This window comes from Squalius cephalus (assembly GCF_949319135.1).
Source record: "Squalius cephalus genome assembly, chromosome: 22".
Lineage (NCBI taxonomy): Eukaryota > Metazoa > Chordata > Actinopteri > Cypriniformes > Leuciscidae > Squalius > Squalius cephalus.
The window spans coordinates 5471559-5485422 of NC_137143.1; the positions used below are offsets into that span (position 1 = coordinate 5471559).

The 13864-nt window shown below is 37.4% G+C and overlaps 1 long non-coding RNA gene across 1 annotated transcript; it reads left to right on the forward strand.

Annotated features, from left to right (window-relative positions):
• The first annotated feature begins 5090 nt into the window (after nt 1-5090).
• On the forward strand, nt 5091-5878 carry LOC307150784. Its single transcript, XR_013819777.1, has 3 exons — nt 5091-5231; nt 5489-5548; nt 5655-5878. It is a non-coding gene; the product is annotated as an uncharacterized lncRNA (long non-coding RNA).
• The last annotated feature ends 7986 nt before the right edge of the window (nt 5879-13864 follow it).

Below are 13864 nucleotides of genomic sequence, written 5' to 3' on the forward strand. Positions count from 1 at the left end.
AAGAATAGCTTAATCGTTTTGTATTGTGTTTATCAGTTCCTTTTTGAGTGCTTCAGTTATCAGTTTTATGTCATGACATGAGTTGGCATGTCTTTTCGTGGCCAACTTAATCATATCTTATTACAAGTATGCTGACAAGCGAATATCCCTATACAGACTTAAAAAAAAAAAAAAAAAAAAAAAATTTAGTTGCTGACAGCGAATCTCGTAATTTTGGGGGACACATCTCTAGATGTTCTGATCATTTAGGAGGTTTACTTTGCACCACATGAAAGTTTTACGTCAAGACAAACTAACCTTGATTGCCCCATGAGATGTAAAAGCTATCAATAGTTAAAGGACTAAAATGACGATGAAGAAATTAATGATGCCAATTTGAGTGGCTTTCTGAAGCTCCCGGTCATTTTAACTAAAAGAAACGAAGACAAATAATGTTAAAAACAGTAAAAGCATTAGACTATCTAAAAAATTTTTTAACATTATTATTTTTATTATTTGTGTTGTTATGTATTGTTTTAAAACAAAACAAAAATGAATAACACAGGCCTATTTGATTCTAAAGAACTAAATGGATTTAGTGTGCGGATTTCTGAAAGATCTAATGTATGCATGTATTCTGATGGTGAAGCGTTAAGAGCAGTAGGTGCTGGGCTTACAGGAGCTTTGCGATCTGAGCAGAAGAAGATGCTCACTCATGATGCGCGCGAGATAAGCGCTTATCAGTCTCGAGCTTGCATCTCCAGCGCATTAAAAAAAAAACCTACTTTAGACTAATAAAGGCGACTGCTAAGCTCGCCTGCTCCCTTCCAGCAGTGCACACTGTGGCAGACACGGTGACATTTCCATTTCACGTTGTCCGTCAAAGGCGCAGCAGAGCGCGTGCATGTCTCCGAGTCTGAGTTGCCATGCGTCAAAGTAAAGAGTGCGCGAGAATCAGACACATTTATCCTGAAAAACACTTTACAAGTTCTTATGCCTTATTTTTTATGAAGCCATGCTAAATAGTGAAAGCAATACGTCAATTATTATATGCATTTAGTTTCCACACTGAGTTTTCTTGAAGACTCGTAAAATGTTAATTAATATTATTATTCTTTTGTTATGGCTTGTTTGTATTTTTTTAATAGTCTTTCCATTTTTATATATATTATTTTCATCATTTTATTGCTTTAAAAAAAAAAATGGTTCTAAAGTTATTATTTATATATGCATGCATCAGATGCCAGGGCCCTCTCCTTCCGATTATTACCGGGGGTAATATTTCATCGGCGTGAGGCAATCTTTGTTCTTTGTGAAGATAATAAATGGCCTAATCGTTATCAGCTTACCGCTGGAGGTGTCAGGACCGAGCGAGGCTGGAAACAGGGTCCAAAGTGGCGCTGAATAAATTGGTGTTTCTTATCTCTCTCCCCCAGATTATCGCCGCCTTTTCAAACCGCCACAACAAATACATTCAATGCATCTAATGCATCATTTGAGGGGGAAGATCGCAGGGGTGATAGAGACAGATAGGCTACCCGAAGGAGAAATATTTACACATTTAACGTGTTCGGGCCAATATTAGCTGGGGTTTTGAGCGAGTTTATTGGACGGGCAGAGAGGTACACACGCTTAACATATCAATGCAGCCATTATCATTCATATTGTAGTGCTACTGGTGATAGGTATCTGCGTGATTATTCTGTCTTGTCATTAGATCTGTTACGTGTTGAATTAGTTGTGAAATTAGCTCGTTTCATCCAAACACTTGTTTTGCCTTCTTTATCCAGTGGGTATCAGCAGTATCGTTATCGTTACCTACCCTTTCAGCACGTCTTTCTTATGGGAAATAAAATCAATAGGTAGGCCTAGTCCTATAAATTAATTGAAAGCCAGACAGCTGAAAACACTTGGCACTGGGTATAGCGCTTTGCAATAACACATACTTCATGTGGAAATTACTAATTACAAAAAAACAATAAGAGGCGGTTTTCTATTGAATGAACAATAATTGACATATAATTGGTTATAAAGCTTTTGTAGGAGTCATTTACCTAAATAAAATAAAAATAGGAACTTTTGCCCTTTAAAATATTTCTAGGCCTAGTCCTTTAGTGAGAAATCATTTTAGTTTTATCGAAATAACTCTCATCAGAATCAAGAGTTCTCGCAGAATCCGGCTAGAGTTACTATAACTGTTAGTGTTTTGTAATTGAATATCAGCCCGTCCATTAGGCTTTAAAACAGCATGTGATCTCGTTTCAGCACTAATGAACGCCTACAAGTTAATGCCATTAAAAACGTGTGTCCTGAAAGTGGAGATTTCATAATGAATCAGAAGAATTTAAAAATCATCCGAATTCGAATTCATTTGAAATTTCTCCGCGCTGACAGAAGACACTAAAAAACCGCAACTTCCGCCCTTAGAAATAAAATAAATAATTCAAAGTGGTGCCAAAGTGAATTGAATTGATTTTCTAATGATGAAAATAAAGTAGAAACTCTGAAAATACATGCAGCATTGTTATAGAAATTAGAAATGACATACATTGTTAAGTTAGAATGGAAAGATTGTTGTAATAATTATGAATACATGTTTTAGCCTTTACACAGTTAAAAAAGTTATATTAATAAGAAATGGTATTTTCTAGAGCCCCTCTAAATGCCTTTATCTATTATTATTAAGCTATTATTAGTATCCCATTAAATTAAAAATGTATACCAGTTTTTCACTGCCCGTCTTTTATTGTTTTATTAAATGAACAACTGTGCTGTTTATTAATGCGAACACTGCATTGATTATTTTTAGTTTGGAGAAGATGCTAGACTGTATACAGTTCACTGTTTTATTGATAGGCCCTTTCTGCTCACAAAAATTGACTTCTATGCTTAACCGTGCTCGAAGTGAATTTTGTTATTTTAGAGAAAAGAGACAGGTTTCCATTTACAATCGAGAGGAGGACGTTGTGCATGTGAGTGACACTTATGACAAAAAGCGCCTTTTTCCAATATATACAAACTCCCCTTTTAATAAGGCGGCATCTTCACCGGGCGCGCGCTCTCTGATGGTCTCCACGGCAACTCAGATAACGGAGCAGCAGTTTTCCATATCTGCACCAGAGTCTATTATACCCCAGGATTAGCTCGTTTTCCGAAAAGGTCAAACACAAAGTCATGAAACCTGGTATTTTCACCCTTCCTGCGAGTCCCTGCATATTCATTCGCATAACATTCACTCCTCTGTCGTTTCATTTAGCTAATTTCATCAGGATAATGGCTTTTTTTCCCTGAGTTATGTGAGAACTGAAGGAAAAAAACTGTCTACATCACCCGTTTTGTGTTGGAAAAATACAAAGTAGCTCGCAATGAACGGAATGACTGATAATAGGCGTTTTTCTTTGTGATATAGTGACCTCTAGTGGTCAGAGCGCAGTGTAGGCTGTTCCCACACAACCTCAATGCTTTTGACACCAGATGGACAGGATGCGAATATGTTGGGTTCTAATTAGGCTTGAATGTTAAAAAGTTGAGGTATTCTTATGTATAGGTATCATTCTTGTATACACAAGCAACGTTTCACAACTACAAAAGTTAGATTACAAGTTAAATACGCTCGCGAAAAGTCGCGCTGGCCTGAGGTGTAACTATAGCAACATAACTGAGCTGCTCACGCGATGACCGCACACCGACAAAACACAAGTAAGCTAACGTTACTGTCGTTATTTTTTTCTTTATTATATATTCACACAAAACATTTAGCCTATTTTTGTGCGTTTGCCAAATGTAAAAAAAATGCCAAAATAGAATGTTCAAAGCAAAGGGCACCAAAAAGACAACACGGGTTGCGCGAAACAAACAACCGCGAAAATTACGGACAGAAATCTCTTTCAGAAACTGAAACTCGTTGAATGGCAGAGCATTATTGTGAAAACCAGGAATGAATTCAACCACGAAAAGGAAACTTTAACCAAGAGTGTAACTATAATAATGTGTAGCATACAGTTTGTAAATAAAACACAAAATGAGAGAGAGAGAGGTGCATTTCATAGATGGAATGTCCCAGGTGGGAATCCCAATAGCTGCAGAGGAAGTGTGCTGAGTTTTGGCAGGAAGAGGGAGCTGGGAGGGGTGGTCCTGACTGAGGAGGGGGGGGAGTTTCCTGATATTCCTCTTAACTGGCTCCAACTCGTGGGTTCTCTTCCCTTCCCCAAACCGTCCACTCTCCATAATGCATGTCCAACTCACTCTCACCCCAGCGTTCCTGTCTGCACTCTGCCCTAAAACATCATCTTTCCAAAATCACTCCCTACAATCTCCTTGCATTGTTCTCTTTCCAGTGATCTATGTTCAGCTGCGACTCCTTATTTACTCTTATCATGACCTCTTTATAGCACTATAAGCACTGTACTGATTTTGTCATTGTGTACCTTTTAAAAGAATGTATGCTCCCACCGGAAAGAAAAATTGCGGTCAATAACTCAATTATTTCTCATTTGAGATTGATGCGATAATAATAATCGAATAATCTCACATATTGTTCAGAAAACATCCCAACATGTTACAAGCTGTCCTCATTTACCAAGATACAAATCAGAAGCGAGATTTCAGAATGAACCAAGGCTGCTCGCTGGGTTAGGATTAATTGCGATTTTTCTAATAAAAAATGGGATTTTGATTTTAAAATGTAATTTTAAAATAAGCTCCGGGTTTGCTGTGCTTATTTGTAGGGCTGCACAACAGAGCACCCTCAGTTGAAGCTGCATGGGATTTTGGCGAAACCGATTCGGCAAACGCTCCAGTGCGGGTCTGTGCTTGCGCTCTGGAGAGCGTCAAATGTTTCTATTTACAACGTGCTTTTGCAGCGTTGAGCAATGTAACCAATCACAGACATATCTGTTGGTTGATTGATTGAATGCAATGGCCAATCAGAGGTGTTTAAGTTAGTCAGAATCCACTCACCGTTTAAAATGAGTTTTTGTTCAGTGATGAGTTCTGCAAGCTCGCAAATCCGATCATTACACGATGTGAAGAGATTCCTGCAAATGCGGAATTCACTCTCGAAATTGCAATGATTGACATATAGTGACCGCACAAAAGTCTTAAGGCTAAAACACCTGATTTGATTCTGGAACCGGACCTGGTCTCCATAATCCATAATCTGAATTTTCTCTTCATTGCCAGTTTATTCAATAAAGACTGCGTTAACAATCTCAGTTTCTAAGTCCTCATTAACTTGCGCGACGAAGAGTCGGGTGTGTTAAAATTCCCACAGTGGGCTGCGGAAACGTATCCGTTTGTTTGTGTGGGCCGCGAGTTGGGAACCGCTGATTTAGCCTAAGTAAATCGCAGCATTTGTGATTTGATTATTGCACTAAGCCAGATTGCAATTTTGGTTTTATTATAATTAATAATGCAGCCCTAGCATCAACTTTCATGTCAAATGTTTATAGTTATTTTTTTCTAACACTGTCAATTATTGTCTCATTTGTATATCTTTATTTCTCCTCAGCAAACATCTAAAACAAAGCTGATACCTTTGTCCCCTAGACCGAGACTGGCCAAAAAGCAGGTACAATTCTTTATTTTATGATTTAGAAAATGTTTTCAGGTATAAAACCAGAGGTGGAGCTTGTAGGTCAGTGTGAGCTTTTCTCTTCTCTCTTCTCTCTTCTCAGTGAAGAGCTTTAGGTGGTCTCGGGCTGTGCAGGTGGAAGTGAGCTTCAGATGTTGGAGGACAGCAGGTCCGGGTAAATAAAGAGTGATACGGGAAGCAGCCAGAGCAGGAGGTCACTTCCTATCTGTCAAAGCTCAGGCTTCCTCACGTTCCTGGGACGGCACACCTGCACTCTCCTTCACGTTCCGCTCTGACAGGTAGAGGGCAAATAGTTAATGCTGTGGGGCAGGGTACAAAACAAAGTGTGGAAAAGATAAAGAGGGAGAGAGTATGAAGGAAGGGCATGGACAGATGTTTTGAAGTGTCTGGGGAGGTTCTATCTAAGTTTCCTATCAGCAGTCGAGGAGGGGAAAAGACTGCCCTGGAAAACAGAGGGTTAGACTTGCGGCCAATGGGAAGTGACCTTGCCCTTCCAGTCAGTCCAAGTGTTTGCGACTATTTGTGTGATAATTCATGCACACAGATGGTTGTGGAGACATTCAAAAAGAATCAAATCATCTATGTATTAACTGTGTCGCATACAGAAATGGTTGGACTATGTGTGTTTTGACAGGGAGCTGGGTTGAAACTACATTCGGAGTCGTGCTGAGGCAAAGAATAACACACACACACACACACACACACACACACACTCATGAAAAAACATTAGACGGGGATCTGACACAGGCATGCTTCCTCCAGAGATGAATCAGGGGGCTGACTCGCTCTCAGAGCCCGGAGTGAAGGTGCTTTGATGGGATGCCATGTGGCAGAGATCAGGGGGTCTTAGCTGGAGCTCTGGACAGTTACACAAGAGGAGAGGATTAAACTATGATCAACACAGATCTATTATCAAACTAAACACTGTTACAATTTCATGTCACACAGACATGTATATTACAAACAAGTAGTAGACCTAGTAAAAAGTCTCTTAATCAGATCATTTAAAATCTTTATGGTTACAAAAGATTTCTATTTTAAATAAATGATGTTCTTTTTCAACTTTTTATTCATCAAAGAATTTTGAAAACATCACAGGTTATAAAAAAAAATATGCAGCACAACTGTTTCCAACATTGATTTAAAAAACAAACAAAAAAACAGCGTATTAGAATGATTTCTGAAGGATCATGTGACATTTGATCATGTGACGTGACATTTGATTTCTGAAGGATCATGTGACATTGAAGACTGGAGTAATGAAGCTGAAAGTTCACATAATAACAATCACATAAATTATCATTTAAAGTGTATTAGAATAGAATACCCTTGTTTTAAATTGTAGTAATATTTCACAATATTAAGTTTTTTATCCTGTATTTTTTTTTTAAATGCAGGCTTGATGAGCATAAGAGGCTTCTTTAAAAAACATTAAAAAATAGTAATGTTTCCAAACTTTTGACCAGTACTATATATGTAAAAATGTAAATATATTTTATAAGGTAATAAGTATTTTTATTTGACAAACATTCAGATATTAATAAAAACACATATATATCTACATATATATTACATTTTTTAAACAATCATAAATATTTGTACACTCACATGTATGCAAGGTGCCAGGGCAATATGTTATTAATTTTTACTTAATGGTTACATCACACGACAAGTTATTAAACTGAAATATTTCTTGAAAATGGTACAAAAGTTTTCAAAAGCATATGAAACCAACATGAATACAAAATGTTTGAGAATCTGGCACTTGTGGTTTAGACTAGATTTTTTCAGGTCCCTTTTCTTTTCCATGGACACTTTTATTTGTCATTGATGTTCACAGATGTTCAAAATGTAGACAAATAGTACACTGAAAAAAAAAAAAAAATTATGAATGAAACATTTTTCATTTAGGAATTCTAGTCAATTTCACAAATAATTACAAAGAAACTACACCTGTGGTCACTCTATAGTGTGAACTGAACACCTATCAATGTAATGGCAGAATGGCTCAGAAAAGTGAAGTTAGTTCTGTGAAAATCTCCAGTATTGTTTGTGGGATTGCACTTTTGTTTAATCGACGCACTGCCATTCGGACACTTTCAGTGTATGTCTGGTTTTCGAAGCGACTGTAGAGATTCACATTCGACACACAGGCACGCACACTTGCGCACAAGCAGCATTACTCTTTTCTATCTCCCTCTTTCTTCCGCCTGCCCCCCCCCCCCCTTCTTTTAGAAAGAATGTGTCTCTCGGCACCCAGGACCCAATCCTGCGTTTGAAGTATCACCGTCAGAGCTCTCCTTCCATCTCTCCGTCTCCCTCCTCCCCTGTGGTGTCTGTCTATCTGTCAGCCGGACTCATCTCCACCCCCTGCAGCTGTGAGCGAGAAACAGACCGGTCCTTTGTGTCCCTCTGCTCCTGCCGTCCGCCGTGATCACACCTGCCACCTGCGCAGGGCACCACTCACCTTTCATCCCGCTCTCCTCTTTTTCTCTTCCTAAAGCTCTGTCAGTGTGGAATGACCGGCGGACAGGGCAGTGCCTGGCTTCTCTCACACACGCTATTGTTGAGCGCTTTTCTAAACCGGCAGGCGCTGTGGTCGTGAAGTTTGGCTAAGCCACTTGAAGCCGTGCATTACACTGATTTTACCATGGGTAAGGGCCGTAAGTGTCTTATTGCTTTTATCATATTGCTATTGCAGCCATTATATCCTCCTGACACCCAGGAATAGCTTTTGCCTCTGTAGCGGACATTATGTTTTAGCGGATTTCTCTGATATCTGGATGTCCTGCACATTCAGGGCTTTGCAGAGATACCAAATGTTTGGAGGTTTCACCTTGACAACTCCCTCTCCTTGGTCTTTAAATATGACTGAATGATCAAATGTAGCAGTCTTAATCTGACTCTTTTTCTAATTGTTTGTCAGAAATGAACATCTCAGGAGCACGTTATGGGTTTTCAAATCAGAACTTTGAAGTGACTTTCTGTTACATGGGCATTGGTTTCATACATGTCCACTGTAGAGAAAGGACTAACAGGACTTAAAGCATGGCATGTCAGGCATTTTGGAATGAATAGGGAAAGAAATGACATATCAATATTCATATGAAATATGAGATCATATGAATATTCCCAATTATAACTCCCATTATTACACGTCTTTTTTCATTACATGTTGCCCAAAGAACAGTGTATAGATGCACTGCATAGAAGGGGAATGGCATTTATGACCATGTTTACACGCATATTGCATAAAGTAACAGAGTTGAGAATCATCTTTATCCAAAGTTTGGATAAAAAAGATTGAAACCTAAAAATCGATTAGTGAATGAAAAAAAACAAACAAAAAAAAAACATTGTTTTTGTCTATGCATGTCTTTTAATTTTCTTAATAAATTGGGTCCTAGTGTGCTCTTCAATTATTCAGTTAAAATACGTAAGGAATACGTAAGGAATATTCAATTCAATATGATGGAATTTTACTATTAATTAATTGCTTAATTTATAAAAAAGGCTTAATTTTGTTTTTAGTGAAACGACATAGCATAACATATGATTAAAATATATTTTTTCAAAAATGTATTGCAAAAATGCATTTGTTTCTTATGCTCCAAACAAGGTAATGACCTAAAAAAAAAAAAAACTAAATTCACAAAATTCGTTTTTCCCTAGTTCTCAGGAGGATATAAAAGGCACTGAAATTGAATAGTTACTTTAAAGGCATTATTTAAAAAATGATAATAAATAGATTTAGTAAAAAACAACAACATATATATATATATATATATATATATATATATATATATATATATATATATATGTGATATATAAATCTATGTATATTAAAAAAGTGCTTCATTATAAGTATATTTAATATGCTGATTTGCTGCTCGAGAAGCATTTCTGATTATGATTAATGTTGAAGACACTGATAATGTCAATGTCTGCTTAACAGTTTTATGGTTCTCTGATTTGTTTCAGGATTCTTTGATGAATGAAAAGTTCAAACCCTGGTAAGGGGGGTGATGGATATGCTTGTTTATTGTTAACTTTTATTGTTTTTTATAAAACAAATAAAAACAATATTAAGAAATCCTAGTAACACTTTATTTTAAGGTGACGTAGTTACACATTACTACATGTACTTACTATAGTAATAACAGTAAATTATGCATAATTACAAGTAACTAACCCTAAACCAAACCCTAACAGTAACTCTATAGTACATGTAGTTAATTAATATTACTTGAGTAAGTACAATGTAACTGTCACCTTAAAATAAAGTGTAACCGAAATCCTTTGTAACATTATAAATGTCTTTACGATCACTTTTGATCATTTATTACATCCTTGCTGAATAAAAGTATTAATATCTTTTATATATATATATATATATATATATATATATATATATATATATATATTACTGAACACAAACATAAACAATAGTAAATTACATTATTTCATCTGAATTAAAAAATAACTCATGGCAACTTTGAACATATAGCTCATCCAATCAGAATTTATAGTCAGATAATATCTAGCCATATCTTTTAAAAATATCATTAAAAGTCAGAATGGAAAAGTGTATTTTTGGAGGATTTTGAGGAGAAAGGTAGAGATAGACATAGAGGAAGCTGCAGCTGGACCTCGTCTTTCTTTATTAAAACAAAAAGATGGGATGAAAGAGAGATGAAAGTGCGTTGTTGTGAGGGGAGGATTGTGCCTCGGGATGTTTAGAGGTCATATATTCACCTGTGGACGGGTGTCTGTTTCCTCAGACTACTGGAGCTCTTTGTTTCTCATATAAAAGCTGAATGCTTGTAAGGTTTTATGAGATTGTGTGGCTGGAAAATTAAGAAAATGGTTACTGGAAAGTCAATATAAAACATTGAAATGTTATATGCTAATGAGTGGATTAGAACATTCAATGAGAAAAAAATCTGTGTCCTTGTTACACGTTACTGTAGTAATAACTAATAATTATGCATAATTACATGTAACTAACCCTAAACCAAACCTCAGTGCTAACCCTAGTAAGTACATGTATGTATAATGTACTTAAATTTATAATTACACTGTAACTGTACTAACACATTAACTAAAAATCTATGTGCAACTTGATATTTTAGATCTAGTGGGTCTGTTCTGATAGAGTCACAGATATTCGGGGGAAACAATGCTAATGCAAATAATAAAATGCCGTTAACTGTTCATACTTAGGATATATTAAAAAAAAATAAGCTTATCAACTTTTGAAAGAGAGCAGAAAAACCGGGTACACTTTACTTACAGTCGATAGTGAGTAATATTCATTAATAACCTGTACTTAGGTTTAGGGTTAGTTTAATGCAATTATGCATAATTTACTGTTATTACTATAGTAACTACATGTAACACAAGGACACTAAAATAAAGTGTAATCTGTTTTTGTTGATGTCAAATGCCGTCCATTCAAACTCTACAATATTTTGCTGCCAATTCATATGCCGCATGGTAGATTTAATTAATAATTACATTTTGATGAAAAAATTATGATTATATTATAATGATTTCGGTGTCGTTTCTGTTACAATATGGATCAATGTATTAACCAATCAGCAAGCGGAACCAGGATGCTTTATATCCGTTTCATAAATGCGTAAATAACACAGTTGTTGTATGCGAGAGGACACAGTTAATAAGCTGAATATTATTTTGCCGGCCCAAGTCAGGTGCCACAATGTAACCTTTCAAAAACACCCCTTTCATGTAGTTGCACAGCTTGAGGTTTTCTGACGGTGTGTGTGTGTGTGTGTGTGTGTGTGAGTGCGGACAGTGAGGGCGGTGTCTCTGTCACCGTGGTGATTTATGAGCGTGCTCAGTTGCGAGCTGCACAGTGCAGGATATTGTTCTCTGACACTGACGGGTCTCTCTGCAGGCTGTCAGGACGTGCGCGCGCGCTCGTGTGTGTGTGTGTGTGTGTGTGTGCGTGTGCAGGGGCTGCAGGTGAGCCCGGCCCGGCACAATCAATCAACGGCGGGTCAGTGCGGCCCCGGGGCCCGAGACCACCTCACACTCGCCTCTATTGTGGACGCTCTATCGCTAATGAACACCGGCCAAGTTGGACTCTTTGTTTGGTGCTGGAGTCTTCTTGAGCTTTCTGCCTGGGCTTTGAGAAACTGTCATTGAACTCTTCAGCTTGGAGCGTGTGTGTGTGTGTGTGTGCTCCCACCCTCCACCTCCCCCTCAGCTTTCACTGTGCACCACATCAGGATACAGTACTGCTGCTGGATTCCGGTTTCAAACAGAATTTAAGCTCCGGTCTGGTCAACAGCTAAACCGCAGCTTTGGCAGACGCTGTACTGTATGTTCTAGATGAAGCTGTGATGGAGCGCCGTCACCCGTAACGACCCTCCCTCTCGTCCACCAGTCAGCTCGCGCATGCGGGATTATTAATGCCATATCTGACATTTGGCTCGGTGTCAAAATCAAGCAGAAATCAAAAGTTGTTTCTTGAAGGTATTAGGTGTGAGAGGCCCGTGATATTTTGGGAATAGAACATGTATTGACCAATCAGCATCCAGGACCCAAATTATGCTGGTTTTATTTGATGTGAGTTTTTATGGTAAAGAAATTCAAACTGTAGTTTGATATCTAAAGACAAATTCAGTGTAAAACTCACTGCCACTATACTAAGTCGTAGATGGTTGCTAGGGTGTTGCTAGGTGGTTACTTACTGGCCCAAGTCAGAAAGGGCCCACTGATTCGCTGATGTTTTGGTCTGTTGATGTGACTTTGATTTCTGTCAGTGTAAATTTATGGGATTTAAAAAAAAGAAAAAAAAAAAATCATAATTTAGATTTCTTAGAAAAGTGTTAGCATATCTTTCATCAAAAAGCCACAAAAAACAAAAAAACATACAAAGTTTGAGGTCGGTAAGATTTTTAAATGTAAAAAAAAAAAAAAAGCTCTTTTTTTAAATCCAAGGCTGCATTTATTTGATTAAAACAATACAGTAAAAACAGTAATATTGTGAAATATTATTCCAATTTAAAATAATATATTTTAAAATGTAATTTATTCCTGTGATCAAAGCTGAATTTCCAGCATCATAACTCCAGTCTTCAGTGTCACATGATCCTTCAGAAATCATTCCAATATGATGATTTGCTGCTCAAGAAACCTTTATTATTATTATTATCAATGTTGAAAACAGTTGTGCTGCTTATCCATGCTACATTTTATCCAGGATTTTGATGTATAGAAAGTTCAAAAGAACAGTATTTATTTGAAGCATTATAAATGTCTTTACTGACACTTTTTAATAAACACTTGCTGAATAAAAGTATTTAATGCTCTAAAAATCTTTATGACCCCAAAACTTTTAGACTTAAAAACACAAAACGTAATTAAAAATAAAATAATTTCAAAATCCTCGAGCAATATGCACAATTATGTCAGTAATGTCCATAGAATACTCTCGCTTTATTATGACCCAAGCTGATGTGCCGACAGATGCTATCAAGCTCTGTAACTGTAAACACATGTAATGTACGAGAATGAAAAGCACAAGCATATAGCCATTCCAGAAGCGTCTCTGTTTGTGTGTTCTGTTCAGCATTCACACATGCCCCTGACTTTTACAAAAGCCATTTTGACAGCATTTTGTCTGCGAATGTGTGAGAATGAGTGTTTCACAGGGTTTCCCACCCAGCGGTGCTAAAGACTAACCACAAACACAGAGTGTGTGCCATTGTGAGGCTCCGGCGCTCTAAGCATCAGTGCTAACAGACATTGTCTTGGTTTCCCTCCAGTGTGTATTTTCAGAATGATTATTGTACAGCATATACAATATGTCTGCGTTATCATGGGGACGAGAATGGCAGTTGTTATGCTGGCGCAGGAAATGGCCCTGTGGTGACCAGTGATGACCTCACTCATGAGGTGATGATGACCTCAGCTTGGCCTCTGCCAGCGTCTTGGATCCTGGGCCTGATGTGGAGGTCCTGTAGAGAAGCACCTCAAGTATGGTTGGCCATATATCAATACAGATTTGTTGTGCATGTTAGCAATGAAGGAGAACTGGTTACTGGTTATGCGAGACAGGCCTTGGTCACTTTTTTTGTCACAGATCTTCAAAATTGCTCAATAATGTTAAACTCTGGTCCTGTATGCAGTGACAAAACCCAACATATTACCAACAGTTGTTTAATGACATTGATTTTACGTTTGATTACCTTACATAGTTGAGCAGACGTGTTAGATTAAGAACGTTAACTACCACTAAGACAGACGGGGTCAAGACTTGGG